Source organism: Loxodonta africana, chromosome 5 (genome assembly GCF_030014295.1).
Source record: "Loxodonta africana isolate mLoxAfr1 chromosome 5, mLoxAfr1.hap2, whole genome shotgun sequence".
In the NCBI taxonomy this organism is placed as follows: Eukaryota; Metazoa; Chordata; class Mammalia; order Proboscidea; family Elephantidae; genus Loxodonta; species Loxodonta africana.
In genome coordinates this window covers 134160165-134173871 of record NC_087346.1, presented here as the reverse complement: position 1 = coordinate 134173871, position 13707 = coordinate 134160165, and the positions used below count along the sequence as shown (strand labels likewise).

General features: G+C 45.6%; 1 long non-coding RNA gene and 1 other non-coding gene across 2 annotated transcripts; one reads left to right on the top strand and one right to left on the bottom strand.

Annotated features, from left to right (window-relative positions):
• Window positions 1-434: 434 nt before the first annotated feature.
• Window positions 435-507, bottom strand: TRNAG-UCC (transfer RNA glycine (anticodon UCC)). The gene has a single exon. It is a non-coding gene; the product is annotated as a tRNA-Gly (tRNA).
• A 3016-nt stretch (window positions 508-3523) lies between these two features.
• LOC135231461 (uncharacterized) lies at window positions 3524-6402 on the top strand. The gene is made up of 2 exons (XR_010322160.1): window positions 3524-4257; window positions 5181-6402. It is a non-coding gene; the product is annotated as an uncharacterized LOC135231461 (long non-coding RNA).
• Window positions 6403-13707: the final 7305 nt, after the last annotated feature.

Sequence of the window (13707 nt, the reverse complement as noted above, 5' to 3'; positions counted from 1 at the left end):
CTGAAAACTGCCTTTGTCAGCGGTGCCATGAGAACGGCCTCCTATTATTGTCCTGTTGGGGTATGGGATTGGAGTTCACCATCTCCACACCTTCAGTGTCTCCAGCAGCTATCCCTTTCTGCCCTTCCAGTTTTGCAACTCAGTCTTTTATGGTTTCTAAACCCTAAGTGATATTATTGTTAGCTCTCATCAGGTTAGCTCCTAACTCTTGGCAACCCCATGCACAATGAAACAAAATGCTGCCCAGTCTTGCACCATCCTGTTATTGGTTGCAGATAGAATCATTGTGATCCACAGAGTTTTCATTGACAGCTTTTTCAGAGATTGCCAGGCCTTTCTTCCTAGTCTTAGTCTGGAAGCTCTGCTGAAACCTCTTCTGCATCATAGCAACATGCAAACCACCACTGACAGACTGGTGCTGGCTGTGCCTGAGGTGCATTGGCCAGGAATCGAACCTGGGTCTCTCCCATGGAAGGTGAGAATTCTACCACTGAACCACACCAATGCTCCCTCTAGCACCACTTGCTGTCGAGTCAGATCTGACTCATGGCGACCCCACGTGTATCAGACTAGAACTGCACTCTACCATTTTCAGTGGGTGATTTTTTGGAAGTAGATGGCCAGCCTTTCTCCCAAGGTGCCTCTGGGTGGCCTTGAATCTCCAACCTTTCAGTTAGCAGCCAAGCGGGCTAAGTGCACCACCGAGGGCCTCGGTGGGCAGGGCATTCCCTAGGAAAAGGTTATATGAAAGAGGGCCAGTGTGTTTGACAGGGTTACTACCCCAAGCTTTTAAAAAAAAAAAAAAAAGTTATTTTAAATGATTACAAAAAACTTGGAAAATTTAGAAAAGCACAAAGGAAGAAAATAAAAGCCACAAGAAGTCCCAGCATGCTGAGATGATCACTACCGGCGTATTAGGGCCGTTCCTTTGTGTGTGTGTGTGCGTGTGTGGATTTTTAGAGGGGAATACTTCTTCCCCATGATAAGAGGATCATCCTACATATGCTGCTTTTTATAACCTACTTTTTTCACTTTATAGCGAACATTTTTCCATGTCATTAAATATGCTTCTACGGCCTCATCTGAGAGTCAGCCGGACCTACAGACATGGGGTTTTCTGCTCTGCCGAGCTGCCTGCTCAGCCTTCCCCACCCAAGGACGTGCAGCTGTGAAAGGCACCAATTTATACAGGTAAACCTAATGAGCTCATCTCTCCTCCCCACAAAATGTCAGCTAATCCTCTGCCGACAGCAGCCATGTGGGGCCTGGGCTGTCTAGCGCAGCCTCCAGGGGCTCTGGGGAAATCACCAGTCAGCTCTCCACAGCTTCCCTGTTCCACACATGCTCTGTGCAAAGCCAGCTCAGGACACTGTAAACGCAAATCATCAAAAATCCGAGCTGGAAGCTCTCAGTAGGAAGCTGCTCCAGCCCCTTCAGAGTTAGGAATGAGGAACCAGGCTGAGAGAGGGGAAGTGACTTGCCCACTCTTAGCGGAGCATTTCGAGTTTCTCCTTGAGCACCAGCACTGTGGCAAGATTAGGACTCAAGCTGTGTCCCTGTGGCCAAGCCCAGGCTCTTCCTGCCACCACCCCCAAAGCCTGTCAGAAATTGGGGTGCTCCTCTTCCACCCCTGGGTCCTGCAAGGAGAGGTCTCCACGGGCATGCTGAGCCCCAGGGCCAATTGCAAATGTAACCCTAGCCTACATAGATAATTCTTTTAAAGAGAGCAATGCTTAAGGCAGACCTAACTTACTAGTTAAGCTAAACTATTATATCGCATTGCATTGCATTGGGCATATCTGCTACAAAGACCGCTTTAAAGTGTTAAAAAGCAAAGATGTCACTTTAAGGTGCCCCTGATCCAAGGCATGGTATTTTCGGTCACCTCATATGCATGAGAAAGCTGGACCATGAATAAGGAAGACTGAAGAAGAATTGATGTCTTTGAATTATGGTGTTAGCAAAGATTATTGAACATAACATGGACTGCCAGAAGAACGAACAAATCTGTCTTGGAAGAAGTGTAGCCAGAATGCTCCTTTGAAGTGAGAAGGGTGAGACTTTGTCTTGCTTACTCTGGATATGTTATCAGGAAGGACCAGTCCCTGGAGAAGGACATCATTCTTGGTAAAGTAGGGGGTCAGCAAAAAGAGGAAGACCCTCAAAGAGATGGCTTGACACAGTGCTTGCAGCAATGGGCTCAAGCATAGCAACTATTGTGATGATGGTGCGAGACTGGGCAGTGTTTCATTCTATTATGCGTAGGGTCACTATGAGTCAGAACTGACCTGATGGCACCTAATGACAGCATTGTTTGGTTCAAAGAAGAATTCAGGGAATAGTTTTGGTTTAAGGCTTAAGGTTTACAATAGCAGCTTGGAAGGTTAAATTAGAAGCTTTGGAGACAGTGAGCTTACGTTAACGGTGGTGGGATAATTTAGAAAAGGATAGTGAGAATGGTTATACAACTTGAAAAATGTAATCAATGCCACTGAATTGCACATGTAGAAATTGTTGAAATGATGTGTCTTTTACTGTATATATTTTCACCAAAAAACAAAATGAAAACCCTAGCCCAAGACTCGACCCTGGGGACTGTGGCTGCTACCCCAGCCTCCTTCTGGATTAAGTCAGGTTTCGGTTTCACATCCCAGGGTGTGGTGTGATTAGAACTGCTGCTTTTTGGCTTTCTACAGTGGCTGTGCCTTCTGGTAGAGTAAACATTCCAGCAACAACAGGCCTTCCAGTCACTGGGGCCTACATTGGTGAAGCATTCTGGGCTCCAGAGAAGCAACAAGACTGCTTTGCAGCTTGTCACTAGCCAAAGACCTCCTTGAGGCCTCTGAGATGGCTCTCAGAGTCCACGGAACATATAGTGGTGGCTGGAGCAGCTGCCAGGAGTCTGGGACGCTCTTGCCCTTTTAGCTGGGCTGTCACTCAAGTTGTCCTCAAAGACAGCACTTGGAGCTGATGTTAGGAGTCCTGGTTACCAGGGGAACTAGGAAGAGGCTTTGCTCATGTGATTAGAAGTATCTAGGCCCAGAGTGTGGGGAGTGCTACCCGTAGCTGAAAGCCAGCTCACTAAGTGTGAAATGGAAGAAGGGATTATCCCTGTGCCCCATCTGTGGCTCTTCGGAGCCTTGGGCTTCGTGCCTGATTGCTGGAACAGAGAAGGGTGGGGGGCTTTGCATCTAAGCAGCATGAAAGGAATCCTTATTTCCCTCTTTACTGGAGCCCAGTTGGGTGATCACCCAGCCTAGGAGATACCTAGGGCCCAAGTTTCCAAAACCAGGGCTTGGGCTGACCGCTCTTCTCATTCTGGAAGCCAGTGAGGCATTTCCTTCCCACTGTGTTAGAGAAGCAGGCCACTTTTGCTCCGTGGTCTAGCCGGCATCTTTCTTCCAGGGTGAGTCATTTGGTGGGACACAAGCCTTCTCCAGTGCAGACCCCTTAGCTCTTCTTCCCCTTCTTAACACAGACGCTGCCTTGTGCCATCTCAAATTCACTTCCTTTCTCCTGGCAGGCGGGACGAAAAATTCCCCAGTAGGTGCTGTGTTTGCTGAGGCCAAACCCAGTTTTCAAATCTTCTTAAAGACAGGAGAAGCAAGGCATTGGCTGAGGCTGAGGAAATGCCCCCTGAGGGTATTAACCGTTTGCACCATCCAGGGACCCCAGTGAAAACCACTGTAACGACTACTTAGCTAAAAGTTTAAATAATTTGTTCAAAGACATAAACCTCCCAAGTGGGAGAGGTAGGATTTGAACGCAGGCCCACGCTCATAACCATTTCAAGATGGCGCTCTCTATAATATAGAAGGTATCTCAGTAAAGGGGAGCTTCTGTAAAAGGAACCATCTTACTGTAGCAAAGAACATTCTAGCAGAGATATTCAGAGAGGCATAGATTGGAGACATTTGAAAAGAGGCGGGCAGTTCCTTCATAGAGGGAGATCAGGCATGGCTAGAGGGTTGGATTAAATATCAGTGATCCTAACAAGAAGAGCTACCACTTTCCCAGTGTTTGTGATGAGCCAAGCACTATGCTAAGCACTTTACAAGCACCTTTTAGGTCTTTGGGTGGCATGAACAGTGTGCTCAGCTACTACGTGAAAGGTTCAAACTCACCCCAGTGGTGCCCTGGAAGAAAGACCTGTGACCTGCTTCCGTGAAGATTACAGCCAAGAAAACCCTATGGAGCTCAGTTCTACTCTGTAACACATGGAGTTGCCATGAGTCAGAAGGGACCAGACAGCAACAGGTTTGTTAGTTTGTTTATTGCTATTTATTTATTTATTTTTGGATTTTAGAACCCAGGAGGAAACCCTGGTGGCGTAGTGGTTAAAAGGTCAGCAGCTCGGAATCCACCAGACGCTCCTTGGAAACTCTATGGGGCAGTTCTACTCCGTCCTATAGAGTCGCTATGAGTCGGAATTGACTCGACGGCATTGAGTTTGGTTTTTAGTTTTTTGAGAACCTAGGATGTTGGTACCGTATCCTGTTTTAAGGAAGGAAACGTGACCCCAGTACTCCTCAGCATGTTTTATTCTTTTCAAAACGGGCGACTGAGAGCTTGGCCATGATGAACCTGTAAGTTCTTCTCCTTACTCTGCCTGCCTCCTTGACATACCTGTGTTAATGACTTTGTTTTGACCTAATGTTAATGACTTTGTTCTTTGTTTTAAACTGATGCAAATAACCTTTTGTTCTGTAAGACCACCTGTGACTTACAACCCCCACAGAAAAATAAGAGCTCAGGTATCTGATATGTATATCTTTAGTCTGGTGAGTCTTTTGTCACTATCTTGTAATGAACAGCTCCGGGCAGGCCCTCTGGGGAGTACAACTACAATTGTAACCCTTGTAAGATTCTAGGTAAGCTCTAATGTGAAATTGCTCTTTGGGACTCCAGAGAGACAGCCTGTGTTGCTGCTGGGTCCCCGGTGTGGTATATCCATACCGTACCCACTGCCGTCGAGTCAATTCTGACTCATAGCGACCCTATAGGACAGAGTAGAACTGCCCCATAGAGTTTCCAAGGAGCCCCCGGTGGATTTGAACTGCCAGCCTTTTGGTTAGCAGCCGTAGCACTTAACTACTACCCCACCAGAGTTTCTGCCAGTGAAGTGTTAAAAAAAATTTTTACATCTCCTTAATAAACTTTTTGCACTCTTCCTTACTTAGAGTATGTTTCATTGGCTCGACTGCTCCAGGGCACAGACCCTAATTGGATAACAGAAACAGAGTTCAAGGTCACAGAGTTTGGAGCTGGAACTCCAGAGAGTAACGGGCTGGGACTCAAACCGAGATCTGTCTGACTCCAAAGCCCTTGCTTTTTACAGCCATATGATACTGGTTGATTTTAAGGTCTCTTCCATCCCCCAAGATGCTGTAATTCAAAATATCCACAGGGAAAGGATGCTACATCTGCCCATGTGGTTTCATTTTAGCCTGTGTTGATATTTTTACTGAGCTCTTGGAGACTGCTGGGGGCCCCAGAGTCTGTTCCCTGTCTTGAGTCAGTCTTCTGGCACGTTCGACCAAACTTTTGCCAGATTGTTCTGATTTTTTCTCCCTCACATTTTACTATCTGTGTTTCTTTTAAGCAACAGTGAATGCCCCATATTCCTGGTTTCATCTGTATTTAAATAGATGGCTTCGCAATTGCTGATATCATGTCCAGAAAAGCTTGTAAATCCTCGTTTTCTCTGAGTCTGCCACAGCCCCTGTACCTCCAGCTGAGCCTCAAAATGCCTCTTTGCAGACATAGGGCTGAAGCCACAGGTAGAAGGGGTGTCAGTTAAGCCTAATCTAGTGGCTTTTTCTCTCCACTTCCCAACCTGCCCCCAAGGATCCTGTCATCTGGCCCTGGAACTCTGTTTTTTTGGTTACTCTCAAGTGGGCTCCCACTCATGGTGACCTTATGTATAAAAGAATTGATTACTTTTGTGTGTGGCCTTTCTAGCCATGGTCTTCTAACTGTGTGATAAGGTAATTGTGGCCCACCCAGGGGACTGATCAGTTTCGCCTTAAAAGAGAGCCAATTCATGAGCAGAGAGGAGGATCCTACTACCACCAAAGAACTGCCAAAAGCAGAGATTGCATCCTTCAGACCCGGGATCCCTGCACCGAGAAGCTCCTGGAAGCAGAAGATCAAAAGAGAGAGCGAGCTATAACCCTGAAGACGGTGAGAAGTGGTGGCAGGAGAGACCTGGCCACAGGAGATGGTTTCCCAGCCCACGGAGAGAGAAAGCTGAGTGCCTTTTGGGAGAGGCCAAGGGCCAGGGAGAGGTGTGCCTATGAGTACGGCTGGGAAGAGGCTGTCCTGATGGAAGAACTGTGTCCTTGAGTGTTCCTGAGCCTGAGTTATAACCTGTTACTTCCCTAATAAACCCTATAATTGTAAGTATGGTCTGTGAGTTCTGTGTGACCATTGCAATGAATTACTGAACCCAGCAGAGAAGTAGAGAATGCCGTGGGAGGGACAATTGGTGCCAGAGATGGTAAAGATGGCCTAGAAAGGAAACGTGTCTGACCTCCACCCCACAGGACTCAGCCTTGGGCTATTGATCTTGGTTCTCCTTCCCCCTTGCAGGGTTGGAGGAGGTCAGACACTGCCCCCCAAGCTGTTTTTACAGCCATCTTCACGATCATTGGTATGTTTGAGTCCGTTGCTTTGGCTATTGTGTCAATGCATCTCATGAAGTATTTCCCTTGTTTTCACTGACCCTATGCTTTACCAAACATAATGTCCTTTTCTAGCAATTGGTCTTTCCTGATGTTGTGTCCAAAGTAAACAAGCCTAAGTCTCACCATCGTCTCTTTTAAGAAATGTTCTGGCTATATTTCTTCTAAGACTGATTTATTCATTCTCCTGGCAGTGCATGTTACATTCAATATTCTTTGCCAACACCACAGTTTGAATGCATCAATACTTTTTCTGTCTTCCTTTTTCATTATATAAATTTTGCGTGCATATGAGATGATTGAAAAGACCACGGCTTGGGTCAGGTGTACTGTAGTCATCAAAGTGATGTGTTTGCTTTTTAAAACTCTAAAAAGTTCTTTTGCTACAGATTCGTCTAATATAATATATTGTTTGATTTCTTAACTGCTGTTTCCATGGATGTTGATTCCAAATCCAAGTAGAATGAAATTGTTGACAACTTCAATTTCTTCTCAATTTATCATGATGTTGTTTATCGGTCCAGTCCGGGCCCCAGCAAATCCCTAAGGATCTGAGAATCCTAAAAACCAAGTGCCAAGTCACAATTCTCTGATTCTCTCTGGATACTCTGGCTGCCAAGTCACAAATCTCTGATTCTCTCTGGATACTCTGGCTACCTCCGTCAGTCAACACATACACAGTGATTGAAAACATGCAGTGCGTATACTGCTAGGGACACTTAGGTATCATTTACTGGGTTCTGGCACTATTCACAATTTAATCTTTAGCTCTACCATGTGAAGTAGGTTCTATTAACATTTCCATTTTAAGATGAGAAAACAGAGTCAGAGAAATTAAGCAACTTTCCCAAAGTCACACCAAGAAGCAGATCTGAAATTCAAACCCGGGTGGCAGAGTTCTGGCATCGCAGGTGTTTCTCCACAACACTGTGCAGCACCGTTCTTGGCATGCAGAAGAGCAGGGAGAAAAGGAAGTCTCAGTCCTTATGGACCTCCTGAGACCAAAGTAGCCTGCAACAACTGGGTAATTCTGCAAAGGAAAGCACTGGCCTGGGAGCTGGATGCCCTGGTTTCCAATTCCTTTCCTTCACATCAGGCTATTTCTCTAAAGCCCAGTTTCCGCCTCCGTAAGACAAGATAATGGAAGCTGCCCGGCCCATCTGTTATGGGTTCAATTTTATCCCCCACAAAAGAAATGTTGAAACTCTAATCCTCAGTACCTGTGACTGTGACCTCGTTTGGAAATAAGGTCTTTGAAGATGTTATTAGTTAAATTACCATGACATCATACTGGAGCATGGGACCTATTCCAATATTACTGGTGCCCTTATAAAAAGAGGAGATACAGATGTAAGGGAAGATGGCCACGTGAAGACAGACACAGAGACTGGAGTGATACATCTACAAACCAAGGAATGCCAAAGATTGCCAGGAACCACCAGAGCTAGGAAGAGGCAAAGAAAAATCTTCGCCTAGAGCCTTCAGAGAGAGCATGGCCTAGCTGACACCTTGATTTTGGACTTACAGCCTCAAGAGCTGTGAGACAATAAGTTTTTGCTATTTTAAGCAACCCAGTTAGTGGAACTTTGTTATGGCTGCTCTAGAAAACATACACCATTTCAAAGAATGACGTGAGGATCAATACCAAGACTTCACATGTGAGCATGCAAGCCCCTTGAAAGTCCTATATACATATGTTATGGTTGCCCAACTGCCTGGCCCTCACTTTCTTTGTGTCTATGCTCAAATGCTACCCCATTCTAGAGAGCTTCCTGACTACTGTAAGTAAATGTGTGCCGTACACCCTATCATCTACTTTATCTCTTTACCTGGCTTTTTCAGTACACGAATCAAACCAAGACCAAACTCGTTGCCAATTAGTCGATTCTGACTCATAGTGACCCTATAGGACAGAGTAGAACTGCCCCATAGGGTTTCCGAAAAACGACTAGTGGATTTGAACTACTGACCTTTTGTTTAGCAGCCGAGTCCTTAAACACTGCGCCACCAGGGCTCCTTTTCAATATGTGACATATTATATTTCCCTGTTTATGGTCTGGAAACCCTGATGGCTTAGTGTTTAAGTGCTACGGCTGCTAACCAAGAGGTTGGCAGTTCAAATCTGCCAGGCGCTCCTTGGAAACTATGGGGCAGTTCTACTCTCTCCTATAGGGTTGCTATGAGTCGGAATCAACTTGACGGTAGTGGGTTTGGTTTGGTTTTGGTTTATGGTCTATCCTACCACCTTTAGAATGTAAATGCCACAAGAGCAAGGGTTTTGTCTATTTTGCTCCCTGTTGTATTCTTAGTACCTAAAACAGTGCCTGGTACATGCCAGCACTTGATAAATATTTGTTGACTAAAGAAATGAGTAGCGTAATGTGAAGTGGCAGTTCATCCTCAATTACATGACTGGAGCAGAGAAGAACAGGTTTTTCCACTAGAACATAACCCCATGGGGACAGGTGGTCTGGATTGAATTATATCCCTTCAAAATATGTGTTGGAATCAGGACCCCTATTCTTGTGAATGTAATCCTGTTTGGAAATAGAATTTTTCTTTCTGACGTTAAAAAGGCCATCCTAAGCCTAACCATTTCTGAGTTATAAAAAGAGCAAATTAGATACAGCCTGGCACACAAACTAGGAAAGACAGAAGCCACCAAGGATGGTCTACAAGCCAAGAAACCAAGGAATGCCTGGGGCTACTGGCGAGGAAGGAAAATCTCCACGTGGCCAAGACCCTAATCTGGACTTTTAGCCCCCAGAACTGTGAGAAAGTAAATGTCTGTTCTTTAAAGTCACCCCCTTGTGGTATGTACATTACAGCAGCACTAGGAAACTAAGGCAGTAGGAAATCATGTCTGTTTGGTTCACTGCTGTATTGCCAATGCCTGGCACAAAGCAGCATACTCGATCAATATTTATCAAATGAACGGAAAAGGAAAAGGGCTCTGGACAGGCAAAAAGCATGCTGTCCCCTGCTGTAGGTCCCTGGTTTGCACATGACTAAAAACCTAAAGATTGGCAGTTTGAACCTATCCAGCAGCACCATGGAAGAAAGACCTGGAGAACTTTTTCTGTAAAGAGTACAGCCAATAAAGACTTACGGAGCAGTTCTCCTCTGTAATGCATAGGGCCACCATGAGTCAGAACCGATTCAACAGCAACGGGTTTGGGTTTTGTTTTGTTTTGTTGGTTTTGTCCCTTGCTCTGGGACCTGAGGAGCCCTGGTGGTGCAGTTGTTAAGAGCTACTGCTGCTAACCAGAAGGTCTGCAGTTTGACTCCACGAGCCACTCCTTGGAAAACTTATGGGGCAGTTCTTTTCTGTCCTATAGGGTCACTATAAGTCAGAATCAAGTTGGCAGCAACAGGGTTTTTCTGTGACCTGAGAAACCAAGGAAGGCTGAGACTGGACCTGAGCTGAACCTTTTGGGACTTTGGAAGGTGTTGGGAAGAAGAGGAAACTTCTAGCCCAGAAAGGCAAAGGTGTAAGCCGGTGGGGTGAGAAGGTGGTGGTGGCGAGGCAGTGATCGAGTCATGCTGGAAAGTCAGGGACCTGCCTGATTTGAGCAAGGTGGACATGCAGAGAGTGAAACACCTTGGTCACATCTGTGAATCACTTAAATGTCAGGTGAAATGAGACCGATTCTCTTCCCAGCCATGTGCATCAGGGACTTAATTATCAGATGATTATGTTGTTGTTGTTAGGTGCCATTGAGTCAGTTCCAACTCCTAGCGACCCTGTGTACAACAGGACGAAACACTGCCTCGTCCTGTGCTGTCCTCGTGATCGTTGTATGCTTGAGCCCATTGTTGTAGCCACCGTGTCAGTCCATCTTGCAGGTGATTATAACGTGGAAAGATGAGAGCTCTTGAATTTAACTTGCTCTTCCCAGCCCCTCCAGCATCACCAGTGATCTGAGGATCCACCAAGGCCAGGGCGTCTTGAAATGACTTCTTCTCAGGCAATTAAACCACATCCAATTTTATACGTCTGAATATTTTAGAGGCTCCTGTTACCTCCATCTTTGGGCCTGGAGGCCAACATTTTCTCATTAAACCTAACTGGCTTATAAGAGGAGCCAACATCTGGGTGATAACGCAGACACATTCTCTGCTTTCTCCTGTCTCTTTCAGATTACTGGTTGCTAAACAGCTTCAGCTTTACTCTCTGGGGGCACCAGGATTTCCAGGAACCCTCCAGGGCCATCGGCTCCTACCCAGATGCTAGTGATTGCTTTAACACAGGTCATCACCTTTCACTGCATTTCAGAAAGACAAGGCTTAAAACAATGCCCCAGGAGAAGCGAAGCATTGGCTTAAATTAACACTAAAGTACAAATGACTCAGCGCAGAACTTTTGTCCCTGGAGGGCAGATTTTAAAAAGCAATGAGAGGAGAGGTGATGCAGTGAAAGAGAATGGCCTTTGTGCAAGCCCAGTTCTTCCACTTACTACCCGAGGGACTTACAGCAAGTTAATTAACCTCTCATCTGTGAAAACATGAACTTGGCTGTGGCCAGGCTGACTACCTGAAGCTCCCCTGGGTGCCTCCCTCCCCTGCCCCACCTCTGTGCCATTGCTTAGGAGCCTTTTGGCGTGGAAATTCTCTCTCCCCTTTTTCCACCTGATGCCTCATCTTTCAGCCTTCCTGGACGCCTTTCCTCGCTGGGTGCCACAAATGGTTTGTGTTTAACCAGTAACCAGAAGGTTGGCGGTTGGAACGCACCCAGTGGCACTGAGGAAGTAAGGCCTGGTGATGTTTCTGTAAAGATTGCAGCTAAGAAAACCCTATGGAGCAATTCTACTCTGTAACACATGGGGTTGCCATGAGTCGGAATCAACTCCATGGTAAAGGGTTTGGTTTTTGGTGGGACATCTCAGGGCTAGATGGCCTCCTCTGTGTTCACATTTGCCGGTTGCTATTGATTCGATTCTGACTTTTAGCAACCCTGACTCGAAGTGACCCTATAGGACAGGGTAGAACTGCCCATGGGGATTCCAAGGCTGTAATCTTTAGGGAAGCTGACTGCCACATCTTTCTCCTGTGGAGTGGCTGGTGGGTTTGAACTGCCGACCTTTTGGTTAGCAGTCCAGCACTTAACTGCTGCACCACCAGGGCTCCTTGTGTTCCCGTAGTAAAGTCAACTGTACATCCAGCTCACCCTTCTCCCTACCTGACTCCTCACACACATCTACCAGACAGTGAGAACCAGAGGGCGGGGACTGCTGCGTATTTCCTGCCATTAAGGAATCAGCAAATGTCTGTTCAATGATTGAGAATTACTTCTGTTAAGAAAAATGTTCCAAAACTTCGACATAAAGCAAGAAAATGACTGCATGTCCTTTCAACATCCTGCTGAAGCATTGTTTAGCAGGTTCACCAAGGATTATTTAATTCTCTAGGAGAATTCACCTGTGTTCGGTTTTACTATTTACTATTGAATAGAACCCAGACGTGACAGTCGCATGATAGCTTGCAGATTTTTGTCCTCCCACTTTGTAGAGATGGAAGTGAGTTCTACCTGCTGGAAAAGATAACCTATGGCTTTATCACCGGGTAGAACGTTAACCAGTTTCGTACCTAACAATTTTATTCTAACATTTTTTTGTCTTTGCCTATAAACACCTATAAGTACCTCAAAAGTTCTTTACCATCTTACTGGTTCCTTTGTTAGTTAAATTAATGTGTTGGGTAAGACTTTGAGATGTGTTTATTCAACATTTTAAAAGATCCGTGTTTTTAACTTCTTGAAAATTACATTTTGTCATCTTGCAGGGATGTTGAGGGGCCTAAATAAGAGAAGCCCCCAGTTGCTGTGTTTTCCTAAGAGCTAACCCACCCAGCAGCTCCATGGGAGAAGAGCCTAGTGATCTGCTTTTATAAAGATTACAGCCAAGAAAACCCTATGAGGCAGTTCTACTCTGTCACATGGGGTTGCTATGAGTCGGAACCGACTCGATGGTACCCAACAATAACAAGGGTTATGCTTGTCCTCATCACAACCTTATAAAGCAGAAACTTATTTTATAGATGAGGAATCCAAGGCTCAGAAAGATTCAGTAGCTTGGCAAGGCCAGGAGCACACACTGTGCCAGAAGCTTCACCTACTCTCCCACATGTACCATGATCCCTGTTTTGTACATTAGAAAACTGAGGTTTAGTTACTTGCCCAAAGTATCACCATTTGTAAATGGCTAAATCAGAATCAGAAACCCTATACTTAACTACTAGGCTACAATTTTTCTTCAATGTCTAAACGCCTTAGGTTATAGGAAAGTCTGTGATGCCTAACACACTATAGAAAATATTAATATCGTTTCTGTTGGAAAGTTTGGTGGTAAGGAGGTATGGTTGAGATTATTAGATAGCCCCATGAAAATGTACCTGTTTTTCCCCTTCTTCTATAATAACGGATCCCACAAATTTTTGCTGAGCCCTGACTATCCCAAATAAAAATTACATTTCCTAGCCTCCTTTGCAGGTGGATGTAGCCATGTGGTTAAATTTTGCCAATGGACAGTAAGCAGAACCATCCTGTGATTCTTTTAGCTACGTTTCTTAGAAGATAGGTGATGAGCACCTTTTCTCTACACCTTCCTCCACCCACCTACCAGGAACAGGGATGGCATCTAGCCATGATCCTGTACCATGGGGACCATTCTGGAACCAGGGATGGCTGAGGGATGAACTGGAAAGAGTCCAGGTCCCTGAGGACTTGGTCAGGCAGAATCACAACATCACCTTGGACTGCTACCTTCCAGGCTTTTATGTAGAGAGAAATGAATAGCTGTCTTGTTTAAACCACTCTTCTTTAGGATCTCTCTTGCTTGCAGCTACAAGTAGTCCTAAATGATAGAGGTGGGCTTCCCAGCATAAAGAAAGGGGAAGAGACAAAGTTGGCCCCTTCACAGATGTGCCCAGGGATGATCTTGATCCTAAGAACCAATCAGAAGGACCCTGGAGAGCCCAGCAGCTGGAGCTGTCAAGAAGACAGATGTTGGGTTCTGACACCCGGGAC